The sequence below is a fragment of the Trachymyrmex cornetzi genome, unplaced genomic scaffold (genome assembly GCF_001594075.2).
Source record: "Trachymyrmex cornetzi isolate Tcor2-1 unplaced genomic scaffold, Tcor1.1 scaffold637, whole genome shotgun sequence".
In the NCBI taxonomy this organism is placed as follows: domain Eukaryota; kingdom Metazoa; phylum Arthropoda; class Insecta; order Hymenoptera; family Formicidae; genus Trachymyrmex; species Trachymyrmex cornetzi.
In genome coordinates, this window is record NW_017299956.1 from 273515 (window position 1) to 291835 (window position 18321).

Genomic DNA, 18321 nt, shown 5'->3' on the forward strand with positions numbered 1-18321 from the left:
AAGTATTTTAAACATTTTTCGAAAGATATGAAGAATTTATGTAAATCTAGTAATACGTACCGCAAGATTTTAAGCTTGTCCCTATTAATGTGCCCTGTATTGGAGCTGATGAGAACGTTGTGTTATGAGTGTACATTGAAATAAGTATATATAATTGAAATAATGATTTATGTAATATTACAATTGGCTTAAATTTATTACCTGTTTTAATAACTATTTGTTAAAATGAGTAAAATGCAGATAGGCACACAAATTGGGGGTACATTAATAGGGTCATCGTCGCTTGGAGGCCTCACTAATAGGGATAAAAACATGTTTCATTTTTATCAAAAACATTATAAAGTATTAACATTTTTTAGATTAAAGAAATGTTATAAGAAAAAGAAATAGTTGAAAAATCGATATTGATTGCAAGCAGATAAAATTAAAGCTACAATATTTAGTAATTAATTTGGTAATAAGCAAATTGGTTAAAAGACACATTAATACGGACAGTTACCCTACATGGAAGCTTGCACAACCGAACGAACGAATGAACGAACGAATGAACAAACGAACGAACGAGCGAACGAACGAACGAGCAAACGAGCGAGCGAGCGAGTAAGCAAATGAACGATTCGGAATCAGATATTATCTTTGACGAGGCCCACGTTGGTGGAGAAGGGCTGGTGAAGGAGCCCTTTCTTGGGGTCTCGCGCCAGATACGAATCTCTTTGGCGCCACCGTCTCGGGGTCTTTCGAGAGCCGGCCTTCTCGTAAGTCCTCTTCTAAGCGAGGCCGTCGGCTCGTACGAAAAGCCGCGTTTCGAGGCCTTATAAACGCAGTTTGAGCGTAACCGATACCCCAGCGGGGGGGCCAACATCGGGCTGCTTTGCCCCCTGTTCGGTATCATCAAAAATTTCCTCCGCAAGGATTGACAGCGGAATACCTCGGATGTTTGTCTCGAGCGCGTGCTCACGCGAAGGAAATTTTAATTTTTGAAAAATGAAAGAAATTTTAACGCTTTAACAGTCAAATACTACGGAATGTTTTCTCTATATGGATGACAAAAAATACGTCATACGTTAAATGTTGAATAGTAAGAATACAAAAGTTGTTAGTCAGGTTTTAATACGATCTATCTATATGTACTCTATTACATTGGTGGTGTATGTACTCCTTTGAATAGATCTTATTTTTATATTTTACTATTTTATTAGTAGAAACTGCACGAGACTAAATCAAGCGTACAGAATTTAAGGAAAAAAATAATTAATATTATTATTCGCATTATGTTAAGTTATGTAATTTGAGAGATATTATTAAAACAGTGTGGTTACATTTTGTTTATCGATATGTACGACTAAACGCCCGAAAACAGAATACGGTTCGATTGGTTCAATTTATTGCATATTTAATCGCGTAACTATTAACTTGTTGATTGTAAATTAATATGTTAACAGAGAGCAGCCCGCAATTCATTAATTATTATATGAATTTCGTGGTAACAAGAGTATCGAAATATAGAATACATGGCGACCCATAATCAATCTCGATACATATTTTTAAAGAACAAATTGATATATTGTAAATTTCTATAATTATATAAAATCAGATCTGATATCATTTGCAATCCTTCTGCTGGAATGTAAAATCTTCGAGCATATATGATAACAATTTCCGTGTATATGTGAATTATACAAATTATATAAATTAATGAAAATCCGTAGTACTCGGACGTGCTTTTTGCTGGAAATACGACGCAAACAGTCCCGAGGCGCCCCCGTATCGGTACGTAATTGCTCTTGGGTTAACCGAATTATTAATATTGAGTGGGAAGAAAAGGACAGCGTCACTTTATTTTGAAAGGAGAAACCTCCGGCGCCGCGCCGACGAAACGGCCGAATACGCTGCACGGGCAGAATACCCAGTCTAGGTAGCATGACGTTGTAAATATTTGCTGTCATCGGTGGGGCACTGTCGAGAGGCCCATCTTGTCCCCACCTTAATAAGGGTACGTAGATACCTTTTCGGAAAGCGTGTCACCTGAGCCTAGTATCGGACACTGATGGTGCGGATAGCGGCGCTTTGTGTCTTTCCTGTGTGTGTACCTCTCTCTCGGTCTTAAAAATCAGCCGCTTAAAAGACCTGCTTCGACTATTCGTCACTTCCACTCCTCCACGATTCGCTTTTGATTTGCGCAAGTGACCAAATCGATTCACAAAATTTGCATTGTACGTCGATCGCGAGTCTCGGTTAAAACTGTTAAAAGAAGTGGCGCCGCGCCGGAGAGGTAATAAAGTAATAATTACGCTTTTCCTTTTCGAAATCCTCGTAAACTCGGCTTATTGCATCTTTGCTTAATGGAACTTATCTCTGTATCTCTCTAAAAGCACTTTTACGGAATTCATTTAGCAAAAATTTGTACACTAAACGGAAAGCGCAAAGGGGCATTATCTTATTTACAATATCAATTATAGCTTTCTGTAACTGCTGGAGATAACTTCTTCCGGAAATTCCGAGACTGTTAAATACTACCGCGCTCGAAACTCAAAATACAATATCCGGCGAGAAACCGGCGAAAAAATTCTCAACGAATCCTGTCAAGGTGGGGCGGACAGAGAAGTCGTGGCCGAAAACGATACATCATCGTACAGAGATCATCTTTCTAAAATCTCGTCAAAAGAGACGCGTCAAAACGTCACCCCGTCGCGTCTCCTTCCGAAAAGACAGGGCAGGCGGCAGCGCTTCTTCTTTTACCTGGCTCGCGCTTGTGACGTGCACCTTTGTCTCTGTGTGCGGAGGGTAAACTCAGGGAGATAATTAAAAACCGGGTAAAAACGACTAGAGATCTAGCCGGCCGGAGATACGTAGGAGTCGGTAGAGCCTGCAGTCGACGGAGGACAGTCGGAGATGCTATCTCGAGTTTACACCCATCAACCGCCACCTCCTCTCTTTCTCTTAGCGGCCACCTTCATCCATCTACTTGCGTGTAAGCGAGCAGTCGCTCCCGGGCTCGATGATACGCGCACGTTCCTGCTCTTACATGTATGCTGTCTCCGCGCTGTAGAACCCGCTGTTCGACAGCCATCCGACCGTACTATGGACACACGTAAATATCATCGAAAACGTGGATACGACATGCTCCTTTCCTCTCCTCCTCTCCTCTTCCTCTTCCCTTCCCATCCCTTCTTTCGAAACGATCAGAACATGTATCATCCTTCCTGATTCCTCCTCTCCTCTTCCTCTTCCTCTTCCCTTCCCATCCCTTCTTTCGAAACGATCAGAACATGTATCATCCTTCCTGTCCGAGTATCCTTTCTTTTAAATTCTCGTTGGAATTTGATGTGGCATCGAAGATACCTTCGAGATCTTTCGTATCGATTACGTCCGGCTTCATGGTAATAGTGGCGGCGGTTTTATATCGATACTTTATTGAGAATTCAAATTTGAAAAGCATTGAGAAACCAGGCGTTTACTTCGTCGAACGCGTGACGAGTTAATTAAAAATGAAAACTAAACCGAACGGATCGCATCGCGCTTATTTGTCTCCTCGATCGGCAATTTGTAGATTAAGGAAATATATTAAGATAGGGATCCACAAGCCGGAATAATTATCGCTTGAACGATAACGACGTTCGTTCCGCACTTGGGCAAGAAAATCGTTAACGTGTCGCACTGTATATATATATATATATAATATACATCGCGTTTCCTTGCTTTAAATTAAAGCGACACAACTTACGAAACGTGATTTTCGAGTTATTATCCTGAATGAGTTAAGTATATAAACATTATCTTCAATCGTAAGCGAATTGATTTAACTTTATAAAACAAATTGTCAAACTTGTCGTAATTCGAAAGAGCGAAGGAAAGTAGCATTTATTAAATGCTCTGGAATAAGTCCCCTCAAGGGCTAAGACAATTTATAAAAATAAAAATTCGAAAAACTATATAAATGCATAGAATTTAAGTAGCAAGTATATATAACAAAATAGTTAATAATATACAAGTATAACAAAGTAGTTCATCATATATGTAAAGAGGATGTTTTTTAAGGATTGTAAAATAAAAATGGCAAAGATGACATTAAAAATATATTGTTTTTGCTGATAATTATTTGATTATAATAATATACTGTCAAGTTGAAAAATAGTTTTTCCTCCTTTCAATTTAATATTAAAAAATGGATACATATATACTATACACATATGGTATATACTACTTTATATGTATATAACGCAACATGTTAATGACTTCTTTCCTAATTGAAACGGACGTAGTTGTCATTCAAGCGATAATAATTAAGGAAACTTAATTTTTTTAGTTATGTCACTTCTGAAATAAGGGAACTGTATATATATATGAAGTTCGTTGAACGATATATGAATAGATAACACCATTTATCCATATATCCAGGATGTAGAAATCCGCAGGTATAACATTCTCGTGGATATGTAGTTGTTCAAAGTAACAACGAATTTGTGATTAATCAGAAATTAGCCTCAAATTGTATAAACCAATATAGAATCGCTATTAGAAATTTGTCACAAATTGTATTTAACTATCATTATATGCAACATTATATATACACCTGCACTGAAAGAAAAGATTAGCTGCTGCAACAAATTAGATGGTAAAATATGGCATAGCATTTTGAATTGCCTGCAACAGCCAATTTTTGGTTGCAGCAGCCAATTTTTGGTTGTGTTAGCCTATCCATAATGTCAGTACAGAATTTCGATAGACTAACACAACCAAAAATTGACTGCTGCAACCAATTAACAATGTGCTATATTTAGAGCCAATCTTTTCTTTCAGTGTGGTATTCTTACATCATGCCTATATACTATATTAATAACGCAAACTCTAAAAATAAGTCTGTTTCTTTTATTGGTTATATCGATATGTGTGCGTGCGTGAGTGCGCGCGCGCGCGTGTGTGTGTGTAATCGATTGCCTGTAACTTTGAGAATTTAACCATTTTACTTAAGCAAGAGACTCCTTTATCTTCAATAACAGATTAGAGAATGTCGAACGCGAGTTTACGTCGAAGCTCTTTTACTTTTACTTTTAATAGAGGTGTGCACAGTAGCGCGACAGGACGTGAAATCGGCGCTGTTTTCGCTATACGTAAGTGTTTATATATACCGGTATTGCACTGACGCTGTGCGGTGCAGTGCGGCCTGAATATTTGTCATTAGACGAGTGCAGGTGCGCGTGGACCTCATTATCCGAATAATTAAACCTTATTATATGATGTAGTGAATGCGGGCGCGCAAACGACTCGTTATCTAACCGGTTTTGTCGATGCGCGTCGGAGATAAACTTATCCGGCGTGTAGGAGCGCTTGTAACGTATCAATTATAATATGTAAGACTGTCCATTTCGCGCGCGCCCTCTCGAGCCTCGTTTTATCGCGCTGTAAAACGCGCTATAGGAACGCGTTTCGCCCAAGCGCTGATAAGCCGATCAAGATATTGGGAAAGGAGGAAGAGAGATATGTAAACGAATTGTGATTTCACTTTCCTTTCCCGAATCGTAAGTATAACGGTAATAATTAATAATAAACGATTATTTAAGTTTAAAAGAATGTGTGACGCAACAACATACGGATCAATAACGGTTGAAAATTGAAACTCTGCGCTGATTTTAATTAACTTTTCAAGCCTAGCTAAAATTCACGTGCTCAAAAATGGAAAATATAGTTTCTGATACACTTATTGATTTATTTTAATCTCTATTGTACGATATGTACAAATGATGCAGTTGATTGCATCTTACATTATGTTAATGTTAACCGCGCGTATTGTAGCATCGTTTATCGCCACGATTTTAACATGTTGAACATATTAACGTGAAACAAAGGCGACTTTCGTATCAAGAATCGCGGATCGCGTGAATCCATCGCGCATGAGAGACGGGAGATGTTCGTCCTCTCGAGCGCTGAACGAGCGAGAGACCGGCGAAGCACATCGTTTGAAGTCGCGAAAGAGCCGTGAGGTGAATTCAGCTATCTCACCGTCGCTGTCGTCGCCGCCGTCGTCGCTGCGTCGTCGTCGTCGTTGTCGCCGGCATCCCACCGCGATAACGCCATTATGCGAATTCGCGCGATTTGCATATTTCAGAAAGCGCTGCACAGGAAAGCATAAACAACTCCGTTTGCAACGAGAGCGCTGCACTGCTTCCTCGTAGATGAGTTACACGCATGGAAGATTTACGGAGGGGAGAGGGGGAGGGAGGGAGGGGGAGAGAGAGAGAGAGAATAATGTACATTTCCTTTTTCTTCCTTTTATCTCCCTTTTCTATGCTCTCTTCCGTTGAATCGGAGAAAAATATGTGGTTGAATTAACTGGAATTCTAGTGGAAAACGAACGCAATTCAGAATTCCCGTTAAGTCTACTAAATTTCTAGTTAAATCTACTAGAATTCTAGTACATTTGACTAAGAAAATTCCGAATGTTAATTATATCCATTAGAATTCTAGCAGATTTAACCAAAAATCTAATAAACTTAATCAGAATTTTGGGCTGTTCATTTTCCACCAGATTTCCAATTAATTCAATTAAACTTTTTTTTCGCGTACGTTTTGCATTTAAACGCACGCGTTATTTTAATCAATAGTAAAACGTCTGACGACAAATCTGAGTTTTAATTTCCCCTTCTTCACATAAGAAAGGAAAATAGTTTATCAGATATTTCGAAATGATATCTGTTCGACAATAAGAAATTATATTCATGACTTAGAAAAAAGAATAAGGGAATTGCGAACACCTAAAAGAAAATACGGAAAGTTCAAAGTCATCTAAAAGATTATTAAAAGATGATTAAATTGTTATAAATATATCTTTTAGCGAAAGAATACAATCGACAAAAAGATGAGACTAAAAGACGATAGATGTCGCACTGCTAGTCATCTTACAGCCTTATCCATATGAAGAATAAAGGAATCCTAAAGCCATCTAGCTATATTACCGACTAAATCATATAATTTTTGTATAACAAATACTTTTTTCTCTTTCACAGATTTGAAAATCCTTTTCCAGGATTAAAGTATACGCATTAATACGTGTTTGTGAAGTGGAGTTTATGCCGAGAACGACCAAAAATTTCGAAATTGATATATTTTTTTCGAAACCACGTTTTCGTAACTGAGTGCTCACATATTTTTGTGCTCACTCAGCCAATTTTTGTCCGAATGACTTGAATTTTGGACAGAATATTTACAACAAAATTGTTTTTAGTTAAGCGTACGAATTTTTCAATCGGATTATTAGTTTTTGAAAAACAATAAAAAAAGGTAACGATTGTTTTCACAAAATCGCGACTTCTTTTTTTAAAACAACATTATTTTGTCTACAATTATTTTATCAAAAAATCAATACGTTTAATTGAAACTACACTCATACTTAATTTAAAATAAAAAAAATTTTTTTTATTTTAGAGCTCTCGTTCAGACACAGCACGAGCGCCCGTGTATCCATGTTTTTTCAGACAAGATGCACATTAATGAGCACTGAAGTTAGAAATACTAATATTATTTAATGAATATTTGTAATAACTTCGTAAATATATATATTTTGAATATATATAAAAACAATAATTCATTCAAGCTACTATAGTTTTCACAGAAAAAATTCACAAAGATAGTCTTTTTTCGGCCGTCACAGTGGTGTTTCCCCTGAAGGGGATGCTGGAGGAACCCAATTATCGACATTGCAGTTTGATAAAAATCTCCGAATTGATTAAATGGAATAAAAAATCCTTTTACAGAATTAAAGTAAACGCAAAATCCTGATGTGGTGCAGTGGATTTTATACTAAAATAAAAAAAAGTTAAAAAAGTTTTTTACTTTTTTTCGATTTTAGTATAACATCCACTACACCACATCAGGATTTTGCGTTTACTTTAATCCTATACAAAGATTTTTTATTCCGTTTAGTCAATTCAAAGATTTTTATCAAACTGCAATGACGATAATTCCCTCCAGCATCCCCTTAAGGCGATGCTAAAGCCTTCTATTTTACCCACATTTCCATTCGGTGAAAAATCTCCGAATTGGATTTACGGATTGCAAAAGTATTATTACATAAATTAAAGTACGCACAAACAGGATCTCAGCTGTACTGGATTTCATGAGAAAATCGAAAAAAATTCACTTATTTTTGGCTCGTACAGCTGTCACCCTAGATACATATTTGCTTGATACAAGAGTTTTAGAGTCCATATCTTGAAAATAAGCGTGCAGCTGAGGTCACATTATTGGAATGAACGATACCGAGTTTGTAAAATTAAGATTGAAAGTCTAGAAAAAAAGTATCGTCACCGAATAGAAAATACGTGTATACAGGTGCTTTGCGAAGACTGGGACTGTCAACAGAGCCGAAATTCCGTGTAGCAATAGTTGCGCGGTCTTGCGATAGATGGTGCTGTCATATGTTAGATAAGAACAAATGTATGCGTTTGAGTAAGACAGAATGATATATATTATAAAATATAATGTAAAAACTGAATCAAAGATGTCACCACTATTATCGAATTTGGAATTAAAAAAGTCCATACTATCGACCTTAATCGAGTTTGGTAATCGATTTAGCATCCCCTTAACTATACAACAATATCCACCTTTTTACAGTGCTCCTGATGGAAATAAATCGCTAAAATAGTTTAAATCTTTATTAATTTAATAGATTTTAATTATTTTAGCGATTTCAACTATCTATTTCCATCAGAAGCACCGCTGAAAAAGGTGGATATTATTGTGTAGTTAACATCCACTTTTTCAGAGAGCAATAATGCGCGGCAGTATTTTGCGGTTACAGGTTTTGGACCGTCATGTCCTCTGTCAGGTTTCTCTTTGATGGATATAACTTGTAGTAGTGCGCCTGCACACGCTTCGACAATAATGTTTCAAGTACCGCCAAAAATCAAAGCGGATGTCTGGTACTGAACTCTATAACATTGGAATGGGCATCTCCGCTGTGATGCATAGAAAATCGCAGTTGATCAGCTGCCATTTTGATTTGATGTGGTATTTGAGCGAATCAGAAGCTTTCAGGTGCTCATGCGCACTTACGTTTAGTGTTCTTTAGTAAGACGCATATGGTATATGGGACGGTGATCGTTGGTGATCGTCTACCGGCGTGATCGGACGTGTTATTGCGTCATTATTTTTGGAAAGTGTGACGCTTCAAACGCGCAATTAAGTTCATGTTACTCTTTTAGACTTTCATATTCTGCATATTGTCACGCGAAGAAGAAGTAAGACGCATATGTCAGCAAGATTATCGTGTGTGAAGTTATATTTGAAGGATTATAAAATCGCGTGACTGTCTACAAAGCATCAACATGAAGTGCTGTGTGCCTGGGTGTTGAAGTGACATTATTTTTGTTTATATACCATTCATGTCCATATAGATTTCCATACATCGATAGTACATCGATCGCAATGCGTACGCAAAAGCTTCTGATTCGCTCAAACACCACAGCAAATCAAAATGGCGGCTGATCAATTGCGGCCACGAATTTTTCTCGATGCCCATTCCAGTGATAGGCGTCGTCTACAATACACGGAGTAAGAAGTAAGAGTAAGAAATTGACCAATCACAGTCGAGGCCTTTATAGAGTTCAGTGATGTCTGACGCTTCCACCTCGTGCGCCATTTCGTGAACCTAGTCCTCTCGCGCGCTGCCCGGCCCGCTCCATCTCATTGGTTTGAAGCTTAGAACATACATACTGGAAGGGCCATACCGTATGTAACCCATAGAGATAGTAGTACTAGAGTACGCATTGTCAGAAATTTCAGGAATGAGAGTAATCCTATCTTGAAAAGGACGCACTCATTTGAGTCCTTCCTTTCTCTCTCGTTTTGCGCATGCGTATAGCCATGTATACTCTGAGAGAGAGAATCGAAAGAAAGAATAAGGAATTGAAAGTCAGGGGTTCCGCACAATAAAAGGAACAGGGAACAGAGAACAAAGAATAAGAATTTCAATCTATTAGAAATCATGTATTGTGATATATACGTACATAGTATGTCATGTATGTATCGGCTCTACGCATGCGCGAAACGAGAGAGAAAGGAAGGACTCAAATGAGTGCGTCCTTTTCTAGATAGGATTACCTCCACTCTTCCAATGTGTACTCTAGTACTACTATCTCTATGATGTAACCAATGTAACAAAAGTATCTTCAACATCTATCCTTGTCTGAATGCTTGTTTGCTGTGCGCTTGCGCGTGATGATACCGAGTAATTCGAACTTGAAAAAATGTAGAATAGTTATCAAAATGTTATTTGAAATTTGAAAACGATGGAAAAGAATGTTCCCAGCTATCAAATTGTTGTCGTTGTTGATTATAACCATACACTTGAAATACATACATATTTTATATATTTATATAATCTAAATTAATTCAATACATAACCTTAATGTACAAATTTGATACCAATAATTCTCAAGAATGTCATAAATAAAAAACAAATAGAGGGCTAATGAGAGTTTTTAATCGCAGTAATTCGTGCGATAAAAAAAATTTATTTCATATTACGATAAATCAGACGTTTCGGCTTCACTTCGAGCCATCTTCAGTATATCTAAATCACACAAAATAGAATAACTTCTAATGGCTAAACAAGAGAGTGACCATTCATTCCATCCCCATCAATTCGTGACACAATGTTGGCAAGTCTAGTGGCAACGATCGAAGATGAATTCTATGTAGAAAAAATAAAAACGTTATCTCAATGTGTGATTGAGAAAAATTGAATGACAAATAAAACAAGTAATACACTCATCCGCATAGCCATGAACAATTAGATAAAAATTAAAACATTCTGCAAACTGTCCATATTAAAAATTTGAGAACGTAATGAAACGCAAGCATGACACACGATTAACAATCAAATGAGTCAAACTGAAATGAACGCTCGAAAACAATAACCGAGAAAACAAGGATGTCAAACTATACAAACTTACATATTATCGAAAGCATAGACAATAGTCAAAAGGAATTACAAAATTTACATTGAAAAAAATTTCTTATTTAAAATACGATAATCGAAATTCTGGTTGTGTTGTGTGTGATACAGTATTTAGTATTTCTGATAAAACCTATCAAAATTTTTATTTTTATCAGAATTATTATATCAATCAGAATTCTAGTTATCTTAACTAGAATTCTAGTAGATTTAACCAGAAAATTCCGATTCGTCCATTTCTCACCAGAATTACTATTTAATCCAAGACTATTTTTCTCAAAATATTTAGCTACGTTCTCGTTCTCGTCCTTGGATTTTTAGAAATTCTCCTTATTTCTTAAAATGCATCTTGTGGACTATGAGCTCCAATCTTTTATAACCGTTTTACTGCATTACGAGGCGAGCTGGATCCAGCGGCGAAATTACTTAAACTTTATTACGCCATAACGCACCGCCAACCAACCACAAAAGTTTTAGATAAGCATCGGCTATGCGACCGACCGTCTCAGAATATTTCCTCAACGATCAATCCCAAGGAAGTCTCGGTATACCCGGTGTCTTTCTCGCGCAAACACGTTTTGTCTTTCACCAATATAGATTAACTTTAAAAAAAAACTCTCTGCTCAACTAGCTCTTCATCCTTTTTCTGATTCTAAAAAAAATTCTAAGAAAAATTAATTGAATTTACATTGAAATGGCTTGTATTGTACTTATATCAATTTTTCTTTTAAAAGTTTTTTTACTATTAATTCACAAGGATCGTTCGTAAGGTTTAGAATCGATTTTAAGATGTATCGTGAGATATACAGATCTTGGGCCCTATTCTATTATATAATCCTTACCTATTAAACAAACTGACATTATTTGAAGTCACAGTGCCGACAAACAACATTGGTTTGTTTGCTAGATAACGATATTATTATCGAATGATTGTTAGTAGCAAACAAATTTCTTTTTCTATAAATGATAATGTTATTCATTATAATAACCAAATTAAATAACATCTACCAAGCTGTTGAGTTTAGGACAATTTTTGCTATTTTTTTTTATTACAGAATGAGAAAAACCTTTTACTAACAACATTCAATAATATCATTAAAAATTACAAAACAGAGCCCATAATTTTACAAGAATCTCCACGATTTCTACCTAGACAGCACATAATATTTACAAAATATTTATAAATATTTATAAAATTTATTTTTAATATTTTGTAAATATTTTTGTGATCTTAGATTGCACAGACCATAAACATTTATCATAAATATTATTTCCAAGTAAAACATTACAATCCAAAAATACTTATTAGAAATATTGATTTATATTTATCATAAATATTACATAAAATATTTAGCCTATATTTTAATAATATTTCGAATAAAGCTTTATATAAAATATATATGAAATATCTATATAATATTTCAAAAAAAGAATATTAATAAATATTTATCATAAATATTCTGTGCTGTCTGGGTAATGCAATCCTGCGTTGTCGTTAACCGTTATCGTCGACGTTTTGGCGTCACTGTGTGGCAATAGCGGTTGGGGACGTTGCCGTATTCCGAAAAGCGCGTCGCGATAGAGTGGATATAAAAAGAGTGGCGCCAATGCATGTGTCTAATGCTGATTGGCTCCGCCATTAAGAGCCATGGCACACAAAAAAACTTAAGCAATAAAATGTAAGCAGTAAGCGAATTGACCAATCACCGAGGGGGTAACCACTTAATGTAATCGTGGAACAGAGTCCTCGAAATCATTATAAAATTCATATTAAATTTCTATGTATAATCCAATAATTACGTATGCAACCACGATAAATCATTGCAATCACAATAAATAATATTAAATAAATTCGTATATTTTACCAAACGACTTCATATGTAGCGAAAAAAATTATTTGTTATCAGATAAAATCATATAATGTCATGTAATCTGTGGGACAATATTTCAGCTAGTGGTTAACCCCTCGCCAATCACAGTAGAATCCGTAAGGTTATAACGTAAGCAGTAGCCAACTCAACATGTTGATTTCCTTACATTGTATACGTCTTGTTGCCTTAAGTTTTTTGTATGCATGGCCTTTAAGTGTCTTTACTGTTATTAGTTAGAAAGAAGATAACGTTAAAGAAAGAAGAGATTAAGACGAGGAATTGCGTCATAGATACCCCAGAAGTAGGACACCAAATGGCGACTTCCGGTTAATTGGCGTCACTCTGTTTATATCCACTCTATGTCGCGAGCCAAAACCAACGAAATATTCGTATTGATGGGACACGCACGACGCACAGTTTATTATGATTTTATTCGTGAATGCCCCCGCGCACGAGATGCACCGCTCTATCTATCTTTCTTCTTCCCTCCCTTCCGCGCTATCCATCGCTATTCTCGCGGCGCGCCCCAAGTCGTAATTCCCCTTTTCTAAGTCCTTAAACCGGGCTGGCACAGAGGGCCGAGACCCCGATTATGGGTCGCTCTCGTGCGACACGGGGAACGTTAAAATTTAAGGTTTCCGTCGACACGTCGCGACTCATAAATTTTCGCGCTCGAATCCGACGTGGGTTTTTTCCCTACCTTCTTATCGTCGTCCTCGTTGCTGCGCCGCCATGTCCCCCGTCGCGATCTTCCGCCTCGTCCTACTGTTTTCGCCGTCCCGCCGCCAACGACAAATTATTAGCGCGTCACGTCGTGTTCCGGCGAAGAAGCGCGGACCAGTGTTTTCGTGAAAAATATTGCTCTCGTCCTCGAAACCAATATTCAATTCGCGTCGGAATCTTCACGCATTTTCCCGACGCGATGAATACGTTTGATGAACTACTGCTTCTTGTAATGAGTGTTCCCCAGGAGAGATAATGAAATGAAGAAAGTGATTAAAAATCATCGATGGGCAGTATTCATAATTTATTTTTATGTCAAGACCATCTTAGCATCTTGTGTAAGTCGTCATAAGTCTAATGGGCCTTCTACAATAAGCCGCAAGTCAGAAGTTCTAAGCGATCTTAATGGGCCTTCTGCAATAAGCCGCAAGTCAGAAGTTCTAAGCGATCTTAAGTCATAATCGGTGAAGTTGGCCAATAGCCAACTTGAACGACTTGGTTAAGACTGGTTAAGTCTTCTGACGTTCTGACTTGCGGCTTATTGTAGAAGGCCCATAAGTAGTGTCTTACGATGCTAAGACGGCTCTGTGGTTAGCCTATGATTAGAGTAGGTACATAAAGAGAATGACGCCAATTAGTCGGAAATTTTGTGTCCTATATCTATATGACGCAATTTCTCGTCTTAACTTCTTCTTTCTTTAACGTTGTCTTCTTTCTAACTAACAGCAAGGATACTTAATGGCGGAGCCAATCAGCATTAGGCACATGCATTGGCGCCACTCTCTTTATACCCGCTCTACCTATGACATTTTAAGACAGTCTCAAATATGAAAAAAATTACTATGAATACCGGCCGATGTGATTAAAATAATTGTATGTACATGCGTTGATTCCACAAAATAAATTAAACTTTAATTTATATTTTTATTAGCAATCATTCGATGGCCTAATTTTCAAATCAGAAAATCTATTAAATTATAAATACATCGTACATTTAATTTCTTCAAATTTACAGCTTTGAATTCAAAGTTTCGAATGTATATATAGGTACATACTCACCTGTATATGTACGTTCAGCAGAGGATACCCACGCCGCGAGTCACATGCCCGTGATATCAGCTTTCGAACGAAAACTGCATGTAAAGTTTTTGTTAAGCTCAGCTTTTGCGGTTTAAACAATTCTCTTGCTTGTCAAAGAAAGCCCGTACAAAGAAATTCTTTCGAACAAAGAACTTGTTTTTCCGATAGCGAGAACATTTTCTTCTCTTATAAGCAAACTGACTTCTGCAGGAGAGGATTTTTTTTTCATTGTTTCACTCTACCGCTTTCACTTCAAGCCGATGTCACATATTCAGGAAATTTATACAAGAAATAAATACTTGCAAAATTTCCAAAGACTATCGCAAGTTGTGTCGAGGTGATGTTCGGATAGTAGTAGTAGGAGCAGCAGCAGCATAATTTGTTTATTGGCCAACTAAAAGGTCTACACCATTTTGCAAAACTTCTCTCTGTTACAATATAGACAGACATAATTAAAAATAAACATACAAGGCCAATGTGAGTCATGAGCTGATGTAGGTGCCAACGATTAAATTTAGTTTCACTTAATCGAATGTATGGAATTCTCTTTATTTTGAACGTTTCGACTCTCTTTGGAGCTCTCCTCAGCAATACAGTAACTTAATCTATTGAGTCTACCGTTGACCGTGAGTCACTAACAGGTTCCCAACTGAAGTGGATCCTGATTAAACATAAATGAAATTAATTACAACTAAGACAAGAATTTTAACAGTTTTCGCCGATCAAATTGGGTACGATCGGGTCGTGGTTGTCGAACCACAACGAATGCAATTGCAACATTTCTACGTTACAAAGGAAGGTTTATGAAATGTGAAATGAAAAACAAGGAATCCTCATTCTTCAAGGAAGGAATGAATACGGGTATAAAACACCATATCTCATTTGGCCCATGTACAGAAAAAAGAACCGTCACTAAGCAGGACAGAAATACATCTTCTGTCTCTCAGATGTTGCTCACACCTTCCACTCACTGCTTGGATTGGTTATTCTGGTTCCATTTCTATAAGTTCTGTCTTTGGTTTACATAAACTTAAAAGTAATATAATATCAATGTTGTAATTTCACACTAAACAATATAAATGTAATGTGTATATAACACATGATGTACGCAATTGTCATATGAAATTATATGCCGAATATGAAATTATAACATTATTATTATATGTTAGATACTTTTAATTGGTGGCGATTGTAAGGCATATAAATATACAGGAAAGGCCCCTATTATGAGATATCGAGTTCATTTTGAAGCCAAGTATCACAGAAATAGGAGCTCGATTTATTTCGATTGTTCTTTTTATTATTGTACAATAACATTTATACTTTAACAACGATTTTCACTTGACACAGGAGTATAGGTTATGGTAATACTTCAGATTAGAGGACCTCCCTTGAATGACCTTGATATATGCCAAGGATATGACCCTGAGAGACTTCCAACAAGTTTTAGCCGTCACTCGTTATTAGTTAAAAAGTTATTAATAAAAAAAAGTTTGAAAAATAACGTTTTATTTCTGCTATATACAAGGTGTCTCACCTAAGACCGGCCATCCGAATAACACCCACAGTTTTGGAGATAGGAAGAAATGCTTGAAATAAAGTTGTTCAATATTGAGAGGGGCATTATGTGATGATGAACATTTGTTCCCAAGTGGCGCTTAAGAGATTTGAAGGTCATCTTCGTTTTTTTAAAATGGAATTATGTGAATTTTTTTACATAATATGGTTCTACTAACTATTTTGCATATAAAAGTATTAAGGTAATGGTATCGAAAAATCAATAATTTACGAGATATTTTATACTTTATTCTGGCACACGTTGACATAAAACGATGAATCTAAACTGAAAATTCATTTTTATGTAAAAATGAAAATAAGAGAAACAATCTCCAGTGACCTTGATCTTAACGAATATTATTTAGGACATGATCCTGAACAACATTCAAGAGGTTTTAATCGTCGGTCGGACATCTTGCGTAAAGCTGGTTCTACATTAGTTGCACGCCGATCGCAAGTTTGTTGCGACAGACTGAACTTGCATTTTGAAATCAATGCTTCATATTGGCTATCGCAACAAACTTGCGATCAGCTTGCAACTAATGTAGAACTGGCTTAATGCTAATGCTGGCGGTACTGTAACTTTCAAGCCTTATAACTCGAAAAGTACTTCATGAAAAATATTTTATTATAGTGTTTTGGAAAATTCTCAAGGTGTGCTATAAGAATATGCAATAAAAAATGGGGGGTTTTATTTAAAAAATTCATGTTGACCTTGACCTGACCTTGGTAGTGTCCCCTATCCAAAATCCGTTATTTCCACCTTCTTTCTCCCAAGAAAACCTATAACTTTCATATAAAACTTTTTCTTTTATCTTTCTTAGTTTCTGAGATATTCGCCTGGAGCCATTAAAATGCCCCACCCTGTATATATGCAAGGGTGTATCAAAAGTCTGGAAATAGTCGAATATCTCGAAAACAAAACATTTTTGAGAAAAAATGCAGACAAAAGTTGTAGGGCTTAAAAAAATCTATTCAATGATCACATTCACTTGACCTTGGGTGGCGTCGCCAAGGTCAAGTTAAGGTCAAATTGATTTTTTTTTTAATAAAACATCCTATTTTTGATGTCAGAATCTAATAGTGTCAAGAGCTTTCCAAAATATTATAAAACTATAATAAAATTATTTTCCGTTAAGTACTTTTCGAGTTATAAAACTTGAAAGTTACAGTAGCGTCAATATCACGCAAGGTGTCCTATCGACGGCTAAACCTCTAATGTATATATATATACAGGGTGTCCCAGTAACTCTGTTACAAGGCAATATCTCCGTTACTGTTAATGATACGCGAAAATGCCTGAGGAAGAAATTGTTTGGTTCGAAGGGACACACATTATGGTGAGATTTATTTCTTTCTCAAGGTCATATTTTTAGAGCCTTCAAGGTCATCGATACTTTTTTAAATAGGACTACATATTTTTTTCATTATAGCGTGATAGCTGAGGTCAAGACGAATCCAATGGCCTATAATACCATGACCTTCACGTGACCTTGAGAGTGAAAAATTCAGAAATTTTGAGGAATGGGTGCGAATAATGAAATAAGTACAATACAAAATTTTGCATTGAAAAATTTATTGTAATAAATGTTCAAAATTGTTTCCATGTACTTCTAAACATTTGTTGATTCGAGTATTATGCGAACGTCGCACATCTTTTTCATTCTTTCATGTTATTATGTGTCGTAGGTTTTGTCGAAAAAACTTTCTCTTTGATAAAGCCCCATAGAAAAAATCTAGAGGAATGTTGAAACCACATAACCAGACGTAAGAATAGAGGAACATCTTCTAATAATGAAGGAAGTGTATTAAGCAAGAAATTCGTGTACGTATTGCCATTAAGAGTTAGCCATTAAAAGCCTACAACACGTGATAACATGAAAGAAAGAATCCGACAAGCTTGTGCTGCTGTAACACCCCAAATGTTAGCAGATGTGCGACGTTCGCTTAATACTCGAATCAACAAATGTTTAGAAGTACATGGAAACAATTTTGAACATTTATTACAATAAATTTTTCAATGCACAATTTTGTATTGTACTTATTTCATTATTCGCACCCATTCCTCAAAATTTCTGAATTTTTCACTCTCAAAGTCACGTGAAGGTCATGGTATTATAGGCCATTGGATTC